Raw genomic sequence first — 14,595 nt, forward strand, 5'->3', positions numbered from 1 at the left:
AAAGGGGAACATTTGCACCTTGGAATGGAAAAGGAATCCTTACCGCTTTGCCCAGGACATTTCAGACAACTGGTGCATCAAAAGGAATGACTGATTGTTTACCTAGCAGTGCCTTGAATTGGGGTGGTTGGGTCTATAAGAGGCCTCCAGGTTGCATATTATTGCTATAAAGTATTCCCGGAATGTTAGAAAGCGTGTGTGTGTGTGTGTGTGTGTGTGTGTGTGTGTGTGTAATACAGTTACAGGAATGTTAGAAAGCAAGCAACAAGCAAGCAAGCAAGCAAGCAAGCAAGCAAGCAACAAACAAACAAACAAACATTACACAGTTATAACAGCACAATGTCTACTCAAGAGGCAAGTCCCATAGAGTTGAATAGGGCTTACTCCTGGGTATGTGGGTAAAGGATTGTGGCTCAAAACCCTTTTGGAAATCAAGCCCAATGTAGTGCCATTAAATCCTACAAAGTTTTGAATGAAGAAAAGAAACTACATGAGGATGTGCATGATTGTTTGATTTTTGGTCTTTTGTCTGAGAAGGGATGCTGGATTCTTTGAACAACATTACAAACAAGGAAACAAAGCCTATTGTAAATCCCAGGCCACTCTTGGATATTTCAGTCCACAGCGTTTGTTAATGTAACTATGGAACAGGAGCAGTGATTCAAACGACAGTGACAGGAGCAGGTGCCACTATAACAAAAATAGCAAAGAACTGCTGAGAAATTTAAATCTTTAAGATGGGTAGCAAAGAACAAAAGGTGCTATGCTTAAAAGGATTTGGTTATCTTTATTTTCATCTGTCCACTCCAGTTTCTTTCATCACTTATAGCACATAAATTCTGATGTAATGGAATACGATAGGAACACCAACATTAGATCTCTTTAGTATAAAGTTGTACAGCATCTCGGCACACACAAATATATATACTTAAAAACATAGCAAATCCAGCTACTTTTCTAAAATGTTCAAAAAGTTAAGCATAGCTTTTTAAAAAGTGAATTTCAGAAAAATGGTTCACATTGTTACATTAGTCTTCCCATAGATGCACCAGTTCTTGTGTTTGATGGCTGCTTTCAGTCTGTTGTTTTTTTAAAGGGGAAACATTTGAAATTATTATTCAAACCTGATTTGTAAGGAATGGAAAACAAGTGTTAACAATTTTACTCCTGCTGTTCATGGACCCGAAGGAAACAAATGAGAACCAAAATTCAGGATCCTGCGAGGAACTTTGCTACTACCCTCCCATCCCTCCACCCATCCTGCCAATTTCTGAAAGTGAAATCAGGAGGGGGATGAAACCAAGACTGTTTCCACACTAGGGCATTGAAACTCTTATCCATTTCCTTGTTCCATGTTCAGTGGGTTTTACTCCCAGGTCAGGAGCATTGCTAGGGAGTGAGCCAGAGGACTTGAGTCCTGGGCCTTTTGTGCCTTCTCCCATCATTGGAAGTCTCCTGATGCTTTACTATGTAAGGCATGTCTGGAATACCACTTTGTCGGATTGCTTGAAGTGATACAGATAGTGAACCAACCAATCCAGAACCCTGCTGGGCTCTTGCTGGCAAAATGGAGGAGAGCTCTTCCACTCCTCTCCCATGATTTTTCTTAACTACTGAAAACACTGGGAGGGAAATCAAAGGGTCTCCAGGGTGGACTGAGTTCACCACCTTGTTTGGGGGCATGTAAGGGGACTGAGGTGTTGGGTCCTTTGGATACAGCCATTTCTCAGGTTCTCAGGTTCACACCCAGCATGTGAACCCAGCAAATCTCCCATGGTTTGGTCCTACCAACAGTGGAAATCTGATATTGGTATGGAAGGGGCTGTGGAAGTTTCTCTGACAATAGGGAGGAGACCTCCAAATACAGGTCTCACTCTCCAAGGATAGGACTTCTTATGTCCATAGGACATTCTCATGGTTAGGAAACACAAAAATGAACTGGAGCAATCTGGTCTCTTGAATGATCAAAGCAATTCAGAACATAGGACCACAAGTCATGAAGCACAAAATTGCTCTAATGGGGAGAGAAAGAAGATGGAAAGAAACAATTTTCCAAGAGTACCTTCCATCCAGCTTTCTACTCTTACATTATCATAAGGGATAGCCTGCCTTTCCCTATTTTGCTTCTTTGGCCCACCCCCTCTTCCTGAGGCCATATTTTAATTACCATAACAAGACACTGTTCTGTCTCCTAGGGTCTGAGTACTTATGTACTGAGACACAGTACACAAAGTATTTAAGAATAGCCCTGATAAGTCTTTAGACCCCTGTCGCTCTGTGAAAAAGCAAATTTCCTATATGTGCAGCATCCGAATTCCCCTCCAATATCACAGGCTAACCCCAAAGCAAGCAGGGCTACTCTTCAAACTAGTAGTGAACTCAAGCAGGAGGGTCTATCCCTATGGTGGTAGCATGTAACTTCATACTTTCCTTAGTCTCTTGCGTCTTAATGATTGTGAATCTTTTACATTTAAACAACCCCCTCCCTGAAATACGGCATTTGTACTTCACATTTTCACAGCCACTACACACACACACACACACACACACACAGTATTTTTTAAAAACTTGCAGGATAGGAAAGTATTTCCACATAAATTTAAATATGACTCTCTTTCTATCCCGCTATCACTGCAACCACAGAAATGAAGCAAATAAATTTTAATGCTCCAAGGTACTGATTCTGTGTCACCATGGTTGACAGGATCCATGCAAGCTTCAGGAGATGGCATTTGACTTTATGGAAGTGAGCACTCTGCACGCATTTACAATTTTACAGGGACTTTAAGCTGTCATGCTGAAAAATGTTTATAAAACATTAATCAAAAATGCCTTTTTAATACAATGCATTGTCTGAAAGATGTTAGCAGGCACATATTGTAAATGGATTCTTTTTTTCTGACTAAAGTAATTTCTACCAAAAGCATTTCCCCCTCTGCTGTACAAGTACACAGAGAGGATAGATAAAGAGCACTTTCTCAGCACATTACTACCTGATCCAAACACTTGGGAAATCACTAATGTACAGCACGCCATATTTCCATGTCACACATGACACATTTGTCTAAAATTACCCAACAGAGTTTGACATTGCAGCCTATTCCTTCGCTGAGCTTTCAACTGACATCTGCCAAGCAAGAACTTCAAGTAAGAGCTTTTTTTCCCTTTAACAAGGAACCAAGAGTTTTCTTTTATCCTATACCCAGGATGGAAAGGATAAAAAAGTAAGAGCGGAAGCTCAGGTCTCCCACCCCCCATTTTAATATGTTTATTTTATGCCCCTTGAATCTCTGTGCTTTCCTCAGAGTAGCATTTGTCACTTGCTGCTTGGCACTGCTATGATTTGAGAAAACTTCTCTTTGTTACTACCGAAATATTAGTTATCCTTCACACAAGTCACGCATCCCCCCAAATTTGCTAGATGTTGCTCTTTCTTACTCCAGCATTTAGATTTCTTTTCCCTATGCAGATCCAAACTAACAATTCATTTTAGAAGTCTCTCACACGTCCAATCATTTATGTACACATGTAAGTACAGAGAGATATTTTACTTACAGATTGGGCATTACAGAAAAATATAAGGTGTGTTCATGTAACACGGATGTACTGAGGGAGGAAAATCCTTCTGTACAATAGCCTGTGACCCTTACCCCACTTAGAAATAATATTGCTGCGGGCACAGAAAAAGAAAAACAACCTATTGAAGAGTGTTCCCCCCCCTTTCCTGCACAATCTAGGCTTCATAGCAGTAAAAAGTGTCACTTGTTTATACAGACTTACACATGATTGTAGTGCACCACAAGCCTTTTAGAAAACTGGAACTCCAAACAAAAATTAGAAGTTATTTGGCTGCACTAACCAATTTGTTTCACACACACTTAACACTGAGATCAAACTGAGGAGGAATGAAAAGGAAGAAGTTCAATGTAGTGTCTTCTAAAAAAGCACAAGTCTTTTGCATTCCCTTTCCCTGAAGGGGTAGCCAATGAGATGCTCTCCAGATGTTGCTGGACAACCAGCCTCATCATTCCTGACCACTAGTCATGCTGGCCAATGGGAGTTGTGATCCAAAGTATCTGGCAGGCACCAGATTGGGGAAGGCTAGTCTAAGTGCTATAGAGTGGATCCCACAATGATGGCCACACTAACTACAATGGTTGAGGATAAAAAGCCATGCTGCTCTTTCTGGGTCATGCTACAGCTTAGTTATGTTACAGACTGAAGTGTGTCTGTGAAAACACTCTCAGACGAAATAATTTGTCTATGTAATTGACATTTGAGTCTACTTTGCCTTATGATTCATCCCAGGCGGCTAGGCAAAGTTGAACTGTGGGAATGTGCATTTACAGAGGCACTATTAACAATCTCTCTATAATCTGGGGTGTCTCAAAAAGCCACGCAGCAAAGTCCCCTAAGTGTATTTCCATCAATACTAGCCACTAGTGTACATTTATGGGTGACTGCATCAAAACCCATCAATAGATCAGTAAGTATTAATGAGAGAATTTGTTGATGGCTGGAAGGTAGCCATCCATCAATGCGGCATAAACTGCCTTATATGATGATGTTTCACTGAAGTGTTTGTGAGAAATCAGAGTCAACTAGGATTATTTAGGCCACAAACGTCCTGATGGATCTATGCAAAAGGAGGACTTTTGTTTTTCGTAAGCTGTAATATAAATATTTCCTCAGTACAATTAATTTCAAAAATCAATACAGAAAGACACCAACACGAAAACCACCTCTGGAACAGTATGGAGGGGGGTGGGGAAGCATGAAACACTTCCATTAAGGATAAAAAAAAATACCCCCACCCTAATATTTAATGACAGAATGTAACGGCAATTCTGAAACTCTTTCTTTGGAACTACACATTAGGAGAAAGAAGTATATGAAAACAGGATCAGGCTCCCATGTCCTGATGTCATCACATTGAATTTTTTGCTTTAGCCACTAGTGGCTGATGCAGAGTGAGACTGGGGAAAACGTGCAACATGACAAGGAAACAAACAAGTTTCCTTAAATGTAGAGTGGACAGGGAAAAGACAACATGGGAGAATACTATTGTTGGAAGAAATCCAAGTTTCACCAAAGGTTTGTTTCTGTCCTGAGATAGAACTCTAGTGAAAGACAGAGGCTGAGTATACTGTGAAGAACACGAAGCCTGGGATTCAGAGCGGGGGGGGGGGGGGTCCTTTTGTTTTTTGTTTGCCAGAGAGCACGATTCACCTTTGCCCAACCCTCTAGGGGCTGAATGCCAGTAGCAGATGTGGCTAAAAGTGAGTGCCGCCCACACTCACTCTTGTGTGCACTCACAAGTACCCCATACACATACAGAACAAATCCAAGTGCAAGGCAGGACTCACATACAGAGGTACACAGCTCTCTGCCTCACATTGTCTGAGCAGATCATCTGAGGAAGAGGGTTTTCACCCCTCCCTGCCCATCAAATGGTAAATCTGATGAGAATGGAGGAGGGGTTTTAAACTGTCATCAAGGCACTAGGGCTGGACTAAGTTGATTAAAGCAGAGCTGTGTTTACTATTAAGTTCGTTTTCTTTTTGTCACCACCATTAAAATCAGTGGGATTTTGTGAGGGCCAGAAAAAATTGCAGGGGGCGGCGGTGGCGAGGAGGCCAGTGATTATACACACACACACTTCTAAAGATTTTTTTTTTCTACTGGTTGAAAGATAATCACATTTTCTTTCCCCATGGCTTTTTGTATAAGAGAAAATTTCCTTGTTAAGTTTCTTTTGTTTTCTTTTTCTGTTAGGGAAGAAATGCTTTTCTGTAAATGAAAGAGTGAAAGAAATAGCTTTTTTTTTATTTTGCTGATCTTCCTTCTCAAAGTTTTTGCATGAGAAACTTGATAGTATCATGTGCATAGAAAGACTCTCTGTAGGAAGTAATGATTCTGAATCCCAGATTAACTGCAAGGCCTTCATAACACTTGGGGAAAACAAGGGAAAGATGTACATTGTTCTAAGCGTGTTTCTCACTAACAATAGGTTCAGGTCACTGGTTCACAATGTTCACACTGCCACAAAAAGGATGCTCAATATAAAAGGAAAAAGGAAAGAAAAGCAGTAGAAAGAGGGGAAAGTTTAGCACTTCTTGGTGCTGTTTTCTTTTAAAGTAAATGAAAATATGAAAAGGATACAAGTGTTCGATCTATTCCTTGTTTTTTTTCCAGTGGGTTTGCACAGCTTGGAAATGATGTTTAATGGATGGTCTGAGCACTCTCTCCAGATGCTAACGATGAAACATTTAATGCCAACATCTGAAGATGCCAGCCTCAGATTCAAAAACACCTACACCTGTCTGACTGTGTTGTAGTAGCAATTAGTTAACAGAGAATTAAAAAATGAATCAAGTCACGACGAGATTGATTTTAAAAGTTGTGTGGGCCATAAAATGGGACAACAGTACATGTGCTATGAGTGGTAGCTTATCGTGGTTTAGTACCACTCAGATGGTGACTGCCTTAGTTAATATTAAGTGACTGCGCACACAGGCAGTGCCCTCATTTCTTACACAACCACAGCTCTGGCTTCATTGCTAACAGCCAAACTTTCCAGCTGTTTGAACCATTATGTTTGCGACTGAAGAACTCAGTTGGTATATATAGAATAAGACATGAATTCAAATACTATATGGTTAAATGACAGTACACAGAAAATATACATCTTAGAAACAGAACTAAAACACCATCGGTTTCCTCCTCATGAGATACAACTCTCACTCCCCAATAAAACTTCTATGGGATTGAGTTATACACCCTTGAAACTTTTATCTCCAGTAATATGTTTATTTCAGCAATTTTACACAATTTGAGGTAGCTCAAGAAATAAAATGACATGAAAGGCAAACTTTTACATCAGTTACGCAGAAAATAAAAATTCATCCCAACTGCTTATCAATTGATTATATATCTTATGTTACAAATATCATAAATGTTCCAAATGGGTTTTACATTATTATTTAATTTGAATGCTTAGAATCCTTCCTGTTTGGCAAGACAATATAGATAAAAATCAGAACGTATCAGGCACTTTCTTTTTTTTAATGAGTTAAGGTTTTAGACCATATGTGAGACTTTAGGGAAAGATGCATTCACATATATGTCACCGGACAACAAACAAGCTCAAAAAAGAATAAATGAATGTTGGTGAATCAATCAGCCTTGGTTGGGTTTTTTTTTTTTGGGGGGGGAGGGGGATCCTTACTCCAGTTGCAATCCAGAACAGAAGCCATTTGCTGTGGTATAGCTCTGCAGTCATCCTATATACATCACCGGAATTTCAGAGTTGTTGGCATCCATCTGTCTTGGGAGACAATGGAGGAGTGCGCCTTTGGAAGTGAAGTCAATCTGTTGAGAGAATTACAGTGCCTGCTGTGGCTGTAAAGACTGATATCGGAGACACGTTTTGTTGCAGCTGGGCCAGATGAAGGCATCTGGTTGTGCTGCTGCAGATGCACCATGGCGTTTCTTCTCTCTGCACTCCTCCCAGCAGTCATTCCTCACTGCTGTGGATACACAACTTGACTGTTTGTCTCCAGGCACTGCAATTGTCTGCAAAGGATTCCCACATGGCAGGGTTGATGTTGCCAGCCTTCATGTCTTGTTTGCAGACATCTTTGTAACACAGAGTTGGTCTGCAAATGGGACTGGTGCCTGAAGCCACTTCCTTGTGGAGTACATCCTTGGGGATCCTTCCATCTTGCGTTCTGTGGACATGTCCAAGCCAGTGTAGATGCCACTGAGACAGTGTACAAAAATGTGGGAATGTGGGCTTGAAAGAGCATATCTTTCTTTGAGTCTCTGTCCTGCCATGCCATACCCCAAATCTTCCTGATACAGCACATGTGAAAGGCATTGCTCCTGGCGGTTTTAAGTTGCCCATGATTCACTTCCTTAAAGTGGTGTACTCAACACACAAGCCTGGTCTGCCTTGCCAGTATGTTTGCCCAGCTCAGTGTCAATGGAGAAGTTGCTGGTTATGGTAGAACCCAGGCAGACAAAATTGTTTACCACCTCAAGGATGTGGTCACCAATGCTGATGGGTAGAGTGCTGGCAACATCCAGACCCTGGATGTTGGTTTTCATCAGGCTTATGGTAAGGCTGAACTCCCTGCAGGCTTGGCCAAAATGGTTGATGAGACTCTGTAGAGTTTCCTCAGAGTACACTGCCAAGTACTGTTGAAGGTGCTCTTTCAAGAACTTGGGTTCCAAGTACTTGAACAGAAACAACACTCAGAATTGGTGAAAAAGGAAAGTGGTGTCCGCTGAAAATAAGCGTGTGTGTGTGTGTGTGTTTTTAGGTCCACCTGCAGTGCAGTGGGATGGCTTCCCACCTGATCCGCCTGCACTACACAGAAATGATGCTTTCAAACATCTTCAACATTTTAAAGCCTGTGTGTAGGAGACATCTGTAGCCTACACCAGTTTGGGATAAAGGAATGTTGAATCATGAGCAAACTGGGATTTCCTTGTGGGTGACCTGTCAATAATCTGCTAGGTATAATGCCATTTTTTAAAGTAGATAAATTAACTTTAACTGCACTTTGGGTGAGAGAGACAGTAATACGGTCTCCTGTGTCATTATCGTTTTACATCTGGATATGAGATTTTAAAGAAGAGAGATATATTTATAAAGAGGCATGAACTTGCTGCTGTCATTGAAAAGCTGCAATCTGGTTTTTAGTGTCTGATCCAATTAAATGTATATCTGGGAAGACACACAACCAAATAAATAATTGGAGAGGTGCAATTCTGAAATGACAATTGTTATTCATTGATCCCCCTTTTGCAAGTTGAGATTGAGAGATGTAAACTTCAAGTGAATGTGATCTCCTGGGTGAGATTCTTCAGTTCAAACACAGTAAACAACTGTTGTTCTCTGATGCACATTTTAGTATTGCTGCAGGCAAGCTTTCTAAATATTAATTCAAAATCTACTACAAGCAGACTGCAGAGATGAATTGAGAACATCAGGGAGGCACTCTGGTGATGGCGTTCCTGCCCACGTCAAAGGTTTAATCCAGAGAGCCTACATTCCAGGTCAAATAAATAACAGATTCCGCCAATTAGGAGGTATCATCCCATATGTTCATAGGTGGGGGGAGGCAATTAATTAATGTGTCCAATACCACACAGTTTACTCACATAAAGTCAGTCTCCCATATAACCATTTCTCTTTACTATTTACTCTTAAATTTTCCCTCACTTCATTCACTGCTTATAGCTGTAAACTGTTGTAGCACCTATAACAGTGATTAATCCAGCAAGCTAAGAAATACTAGTTTGCGAAGACAAGCTTTACTCCTGGAGTAAAGCTGCACCCCAGTTATCCTTTGGAAGACTGCAAGGGATTGGGGGGGGCATCCCAATCTAATCACCCACTGCTTCAGTGATACCCCTAAAACTACTGCCCAGAGCAACAAGCTTGGATTGATTGTGCACACAGACCAGCCAGCATCTAGCTGGAATGCATCTAACCGGAATGACGAGCTAACTTTTCTTCCCTCTTTGCACTAGGCAAGGAGCAAGTAAAGTGAGGACAGCAATAAAAAGATGTGTGACCCTGGCTAGTGTTAGCATAAGCACAGAACAACACGGTGCTGAGAAAGTTGACAAGTTGGAACAACAGTGATTTCACACTTGGAGAGGTAGGGAGACCTCTTTGATACCCACTCTAGGTTTCTGTAAATGAATGGGTTATTCACCATGCCTATCCTCAAATTAGGCCATGATTCAATAAAGATAAAATTGCAAGTGTTTCAGAGACTACAACAACCAACTCCATTTAATCTGTGCGAAGTAATATAATCTTATTGTCTATTCATATAAGGAAGCTCCTTAAATCCATGCTAGGAGAAAAACCTCTTTGCAATTCTTCAGACACATTAGGCTGTTCTATTAGCCAAATCAGAAATCTCAGGCAAAGCTCATAACATGATACTTATTGATATTTTGCTGATCATATATATTCAACATGAGAACCATGATTATTCCTGGTATTAAAACTAAAATGTTTGGGTACAATCCAGCATTAGTTAAACACTCGCAAGTCTCACCTATTTCAATTATTTTTAAAAAGCTAAATACACGAATAACCATGTAACCATGCCATTATTTCTAGTATTTATATACTGCAGGGCCGAACACTGTAATGAATGGTAGCTTTAAAATGGGTTTTCCATCCTCTGAATTTCTGGGTAATCTGCTGTACTCATTGTGAACTGGCAACTTGTAGCAGGCAGTTTCATCTCTATGGTATAAGCAAATTAACTTCTCCAAAGCGCTGGGGCTGCACATCAACTGCAGGCAACAAAGCCTGCAGTATTGTTCTAGATGAACCATCCTGATAGTTGCGGTACTTCCTCTAGGCCTCCCTTCTCCCGCAGAATTAACCCCAGGGAATGACATCATGTCAGGGTTTCCAGATGGATTATGTGAAGCCATAGCTCAATGTCATTTTCAATAGCCAAGCTTATAATTAAAGGTCAAATAGTCACTTCATCTGCAATCAATCAATAGAAGAAGTACTAATACTAAGCACTAATCAATCAATGGCAAATACACTAATAAAAGCCATGCATCAAATGTCTTGTGTTTCATGTGCTTGCATGTACTAGGCATGCATGTTCCAAAGAGGCAGGGAGAGAAAGAACAAAATGAGAGCAAATATGCCTGAGGGAATTCTCAGGTGCCACATTTATCTTCACTAGTGAGATTTTATATCCCTAATTATCTAGTTAAACAAAATACAAATAAAAGTGATGTCACGGCAGAAATTATGCATTCTTGTTAAAAAGAATGAGCAGAGTTCAGTTTCTATCAAAGCTGGTGTTATTAGATGAAATATACCAAGGAGCAATGTAAGAGGACTGTATGTTTTTGTGTGTGTGTGCGTGTGTTTTGATCCATACAAATTCAACCTATGCACCCTGTGCCTTGAGGAAATGCAGGTACATCAACTGTTCTGTCTACAGAAGGAAACCCAACATAGGGGAGGGAACTGTGCTTGTCTCAGTGTTGAGTGAGAGCTTCTTCATGGATCCAAGCAGAGGAAGTGGCAGATGGCCTCCTGAGCATGCCGCATGTGGGAATTAGTTGGTTTCATAATATGGTGTGGGAGAAGTGCCTTACAAGAGTCTTCTCATGCTTCTCTTATTACCACTTCTAAGGCTTCAAAGCTGTCATCTTTCCTCCTCCTCTGCTGGTGCTATGCTGCACTCCCCAGGGAATGGACGCAAGGCACCCTGTGGAGGCTTCACATGCCAGAATGTGAAAAATCAGTTTAAGCTCCAAGTGAAATGGCTTTTGTTGCAGGAGGCCCCTAAGTGCTCTTGTTTGCTTAGTGGTGCTGGAGTTTTGAAGGCAGATAAAAACATCCTCACAGCGGACTTAAAAGAAGGCCCTGAAGTTCACTGGTGCCCTTAAATATTCAAACACAAGTGTTAAAAACAGAATCTTGCTTCTCTCCTAAATCTGTTCAGGTAAATTACAGTGGAACACCACAACAGACAAGTTGTCATTCGTTATGAAGTTGGCAGCAAAAGTCTTGTTGGTTTCCTGGGTAGAAAGATCTGGCCTTGGGAACAGATGATAGTAGATTAACTTAATTACTATCCCAGAACAATGTGACTTTAGACAAAGCATCACTCCCATGTTGTCAGGGGCCTCAATCCAGAGATTCCATTTATACTCCCCCCCCCCGAACTACAGCATCTTGTCCCATTGCGTCCCCTGAAACCTCAGAAAACACACCAAACAAATCTGCTCTAAAAAGCTGGCAGATTAAACATGCTTTCACAATTATTCCAAAGCTTCCTGACTAGGACCTCTGGTAAATTCTATGACAAAAAATTACTTTTCTAAATATAGAGAATTTTAGATCAGAGTACAGTACTTAGGAAATTTGTAACACAGCAATCTACCTTTTTCAGATCAACAATAAACCCCAGCTGGCAACCAAGGGACCCACTTTTATTTCTTAGCCACCAGAATCCATCTTTCTTCTTCTCTTCTCTTTCCTCATTCTTTCTCCTATTACTTTCTTCTATTTTCACTTCTCTTTAAAAACTGTAATTAAACAAGGAAATTTGTAGAGAAGCTGCTGGTGCAATCCATCTTATGTCAGTAACCGCATGCTTATTCAGGAGCTCTCTGCCCATAATGGCGTCTAAAGACAATGGCAGACATTCACCTCTTCTGTCTCTTACTCTGCAATAGAGGTTTTAGCTAGCATAACCACCTGATCAGCTGATACTTCCAGTGAGGTAAAAACTCAAATCACTTAGCTGGTGCAAGACTTTTGCTGTTCATGGACAAGATCTCTTAAAAATAAAACTTATATATTTTCTATAGTATCTGCACCCAAGACAGCATACAGGGATCCTGGGCACAAGTTTAAAAATCTGCAACAGAGGGGGCGGGGGGATTCAATATTAAAACCAAAACAACTTAAAGGATACTTCAACATTATTAAAAGTCCATCGAAAAACAACAACAACACCTTTTCAGACCCTGCCTCAAAAGGGGAAGAAATGAGGTTGTTGGGTCTTCCCAGGAGGGCCATTCAGACATACTGGCATCACCACTGAAAAGGCTTGTCCTTTGCATCTGCCCTCCTCCTGGCAACTCCTGCAGCTGAACTGGTGCCAAATGTATTGCTTTCCTTTCCTTTGGATCACATCAGTGAGGCCAAAAAGGGGTTGGTGTCCTTGTCGTCTGGTCAGCCCAGGACCTCCTGACATGACGGCCAGGCTTGCGCCCTGGGGGTGTCACTTTAGAGCTGCTAACGCAGTTTGACTTCACTCCTGGAGGTGCACTCATCTCTCAAGACAAGACGGATGCCAACAACAACAACAACTGCTTTATCATTATTGCTACAAAGCATACTAATTGCTTTTGCTTTGGAAAGTGGAAACTCACAAGTGTTCCTCCGTGGTCTCTCTTGAGTAGAAAATCTGGTGCTTGTTGTAAATGTTCACCCCTTTTCATAGCTTTTCGATACATACCCCTTTGCCTTGCTGATAGTTCTCTACCCTTCCTTCTTTATAAGTTCATTTGGAAATTATTTAGGCCCCAACAACTACCTAATGTAGATACCAAAACACAACCAATTTCTCTTTTTCTACTTGATATAGGGCTCCCTATACACGCAGTGTCCAAGAACAGAGTATATGATGATGATCATGATAATGGCCACCCATATTATCCACCACTTCTTTTTTCTTCTTCAAGCGATGCATCCATATGATTCACAGAAAGCAGAAGTGGTTTTTTTGAATGCCACTTTCCACGTCTACCACTGGATGTCTTAACACCGAGGAGTTTGCTGTGAATTTAACATAGGACTTACTGTGGGTTAGGAAACAACAGTGAGAGAGATTGCAAAGTGCCTAGCAATGGTTCCATCTCAAAACCAATTGATTTAATTAATGCAATACATTGGAGTTGTGTGCTAACAAGGCCAGATAGGTGGATAGATATTTGAGGATCTTTCCTATATCAGCACATGTAGTCAACAGATGAGTCTTATGGAACAAAGACACCATCCCAAAAAGGTCCACACTGAGTGATCTTGACATGTAGGTCTGAAAGAAACTGAAGCCCTCATTGACGCCAACATAAGAATAAATTGGGTGCATTTGCAAATATTTTCCCTAGGGTTACCACTCTCTATTTAAATTGCTCGGTAAACTTTTCGTCAGCTTCCCAGAACACTGACTTGTGGTTATATTTGGAGAAAATGCCAAATATTAATTACCGTATAATGAGGTGTTCTTTCCAATTGAAAAGGGCTGATAGACAGTGGTGTACTTCTAAGTGCCATGTTTTTGCATATGGAATCTCCAAGGGCGCTTCCAATGGCAATTTTTAAAAGTTCATTTCCAAAAATGTTTTTAGTTACCCAGCCCAAATATATATTAGGTCTCAGCTTATATGGCATATTTCTCTATTTTACATCACCATCATTTTTAGCTGCAATGAGTTAGATTGCACATGCATTTTGAAGAAAGCCCTACTGGGACTTACTTTGAAGAAAACACTCAATAGGTTTGAGCGCTCATTGTACCTTTCTTGTTTTGGATATTGCAACATTGGTCTGCAACTGATAGTGGTAGAGTTATTCAAAAGCACAATAATAGAAGCTCTGCTAGAATATATGCTACACGTCAGTAAAGGGATCACCAAGATGGCACCAATGTGGTTAATGAGCAGAGTCAAGCAAGCTACTTGAAGAAAGGCTTCCTTCAGGAAATAGAAGCATTGATGGAATGAGGGGCACCAGAAGGAACACAAACACCAGCAAAGCAATGCAAGCAGACATGTGCCCCCCAAATCTGCCACAGAGGGTTGAAGGACCTTGTGAAGCAGATTCTGGGGATGAGGAAGGGGGGAAACGAGAAGTCCCCTTTGCACAAGTGGGCATTATTGGGTGCCACCCACTGTGAGAAAGTATGGTATGACAAATATCTGTAAACGTTATATTAAAAATTCTTATTTTGATCTTTGCTAATCACCATAAATCACAGGAAAGAAATACAATGTTCAGCAGTGTCTTCCCACTCAAAGTACAAC

General features: G+C 40.8%; 1 protein-coding gene across 4 annotated transcripts in view; it reads right to left on the minus strand.

Annotated features, from left to right (window-relative positions):
• The window catches only part of SLC10A7 (solute carrier family 10 member 7), a 130,726-nt gene that overhangs the window by 6,862 nt on the left and 109,269 nt on the right, over positions 1-14,595 (minus strand). The window lies entirely within an intron of this gene.

This window comes from Podarcis cretensis (assembly GCF_951804945.1).
Source record: "Podarcis cretensis genome assembly, chromosome: 9".
NCBI lineage: Eukaryota > Metazoa > Chordata > Lepidosauria > Squamata > Lacertidae > Podarcis > Podarcis cretensis.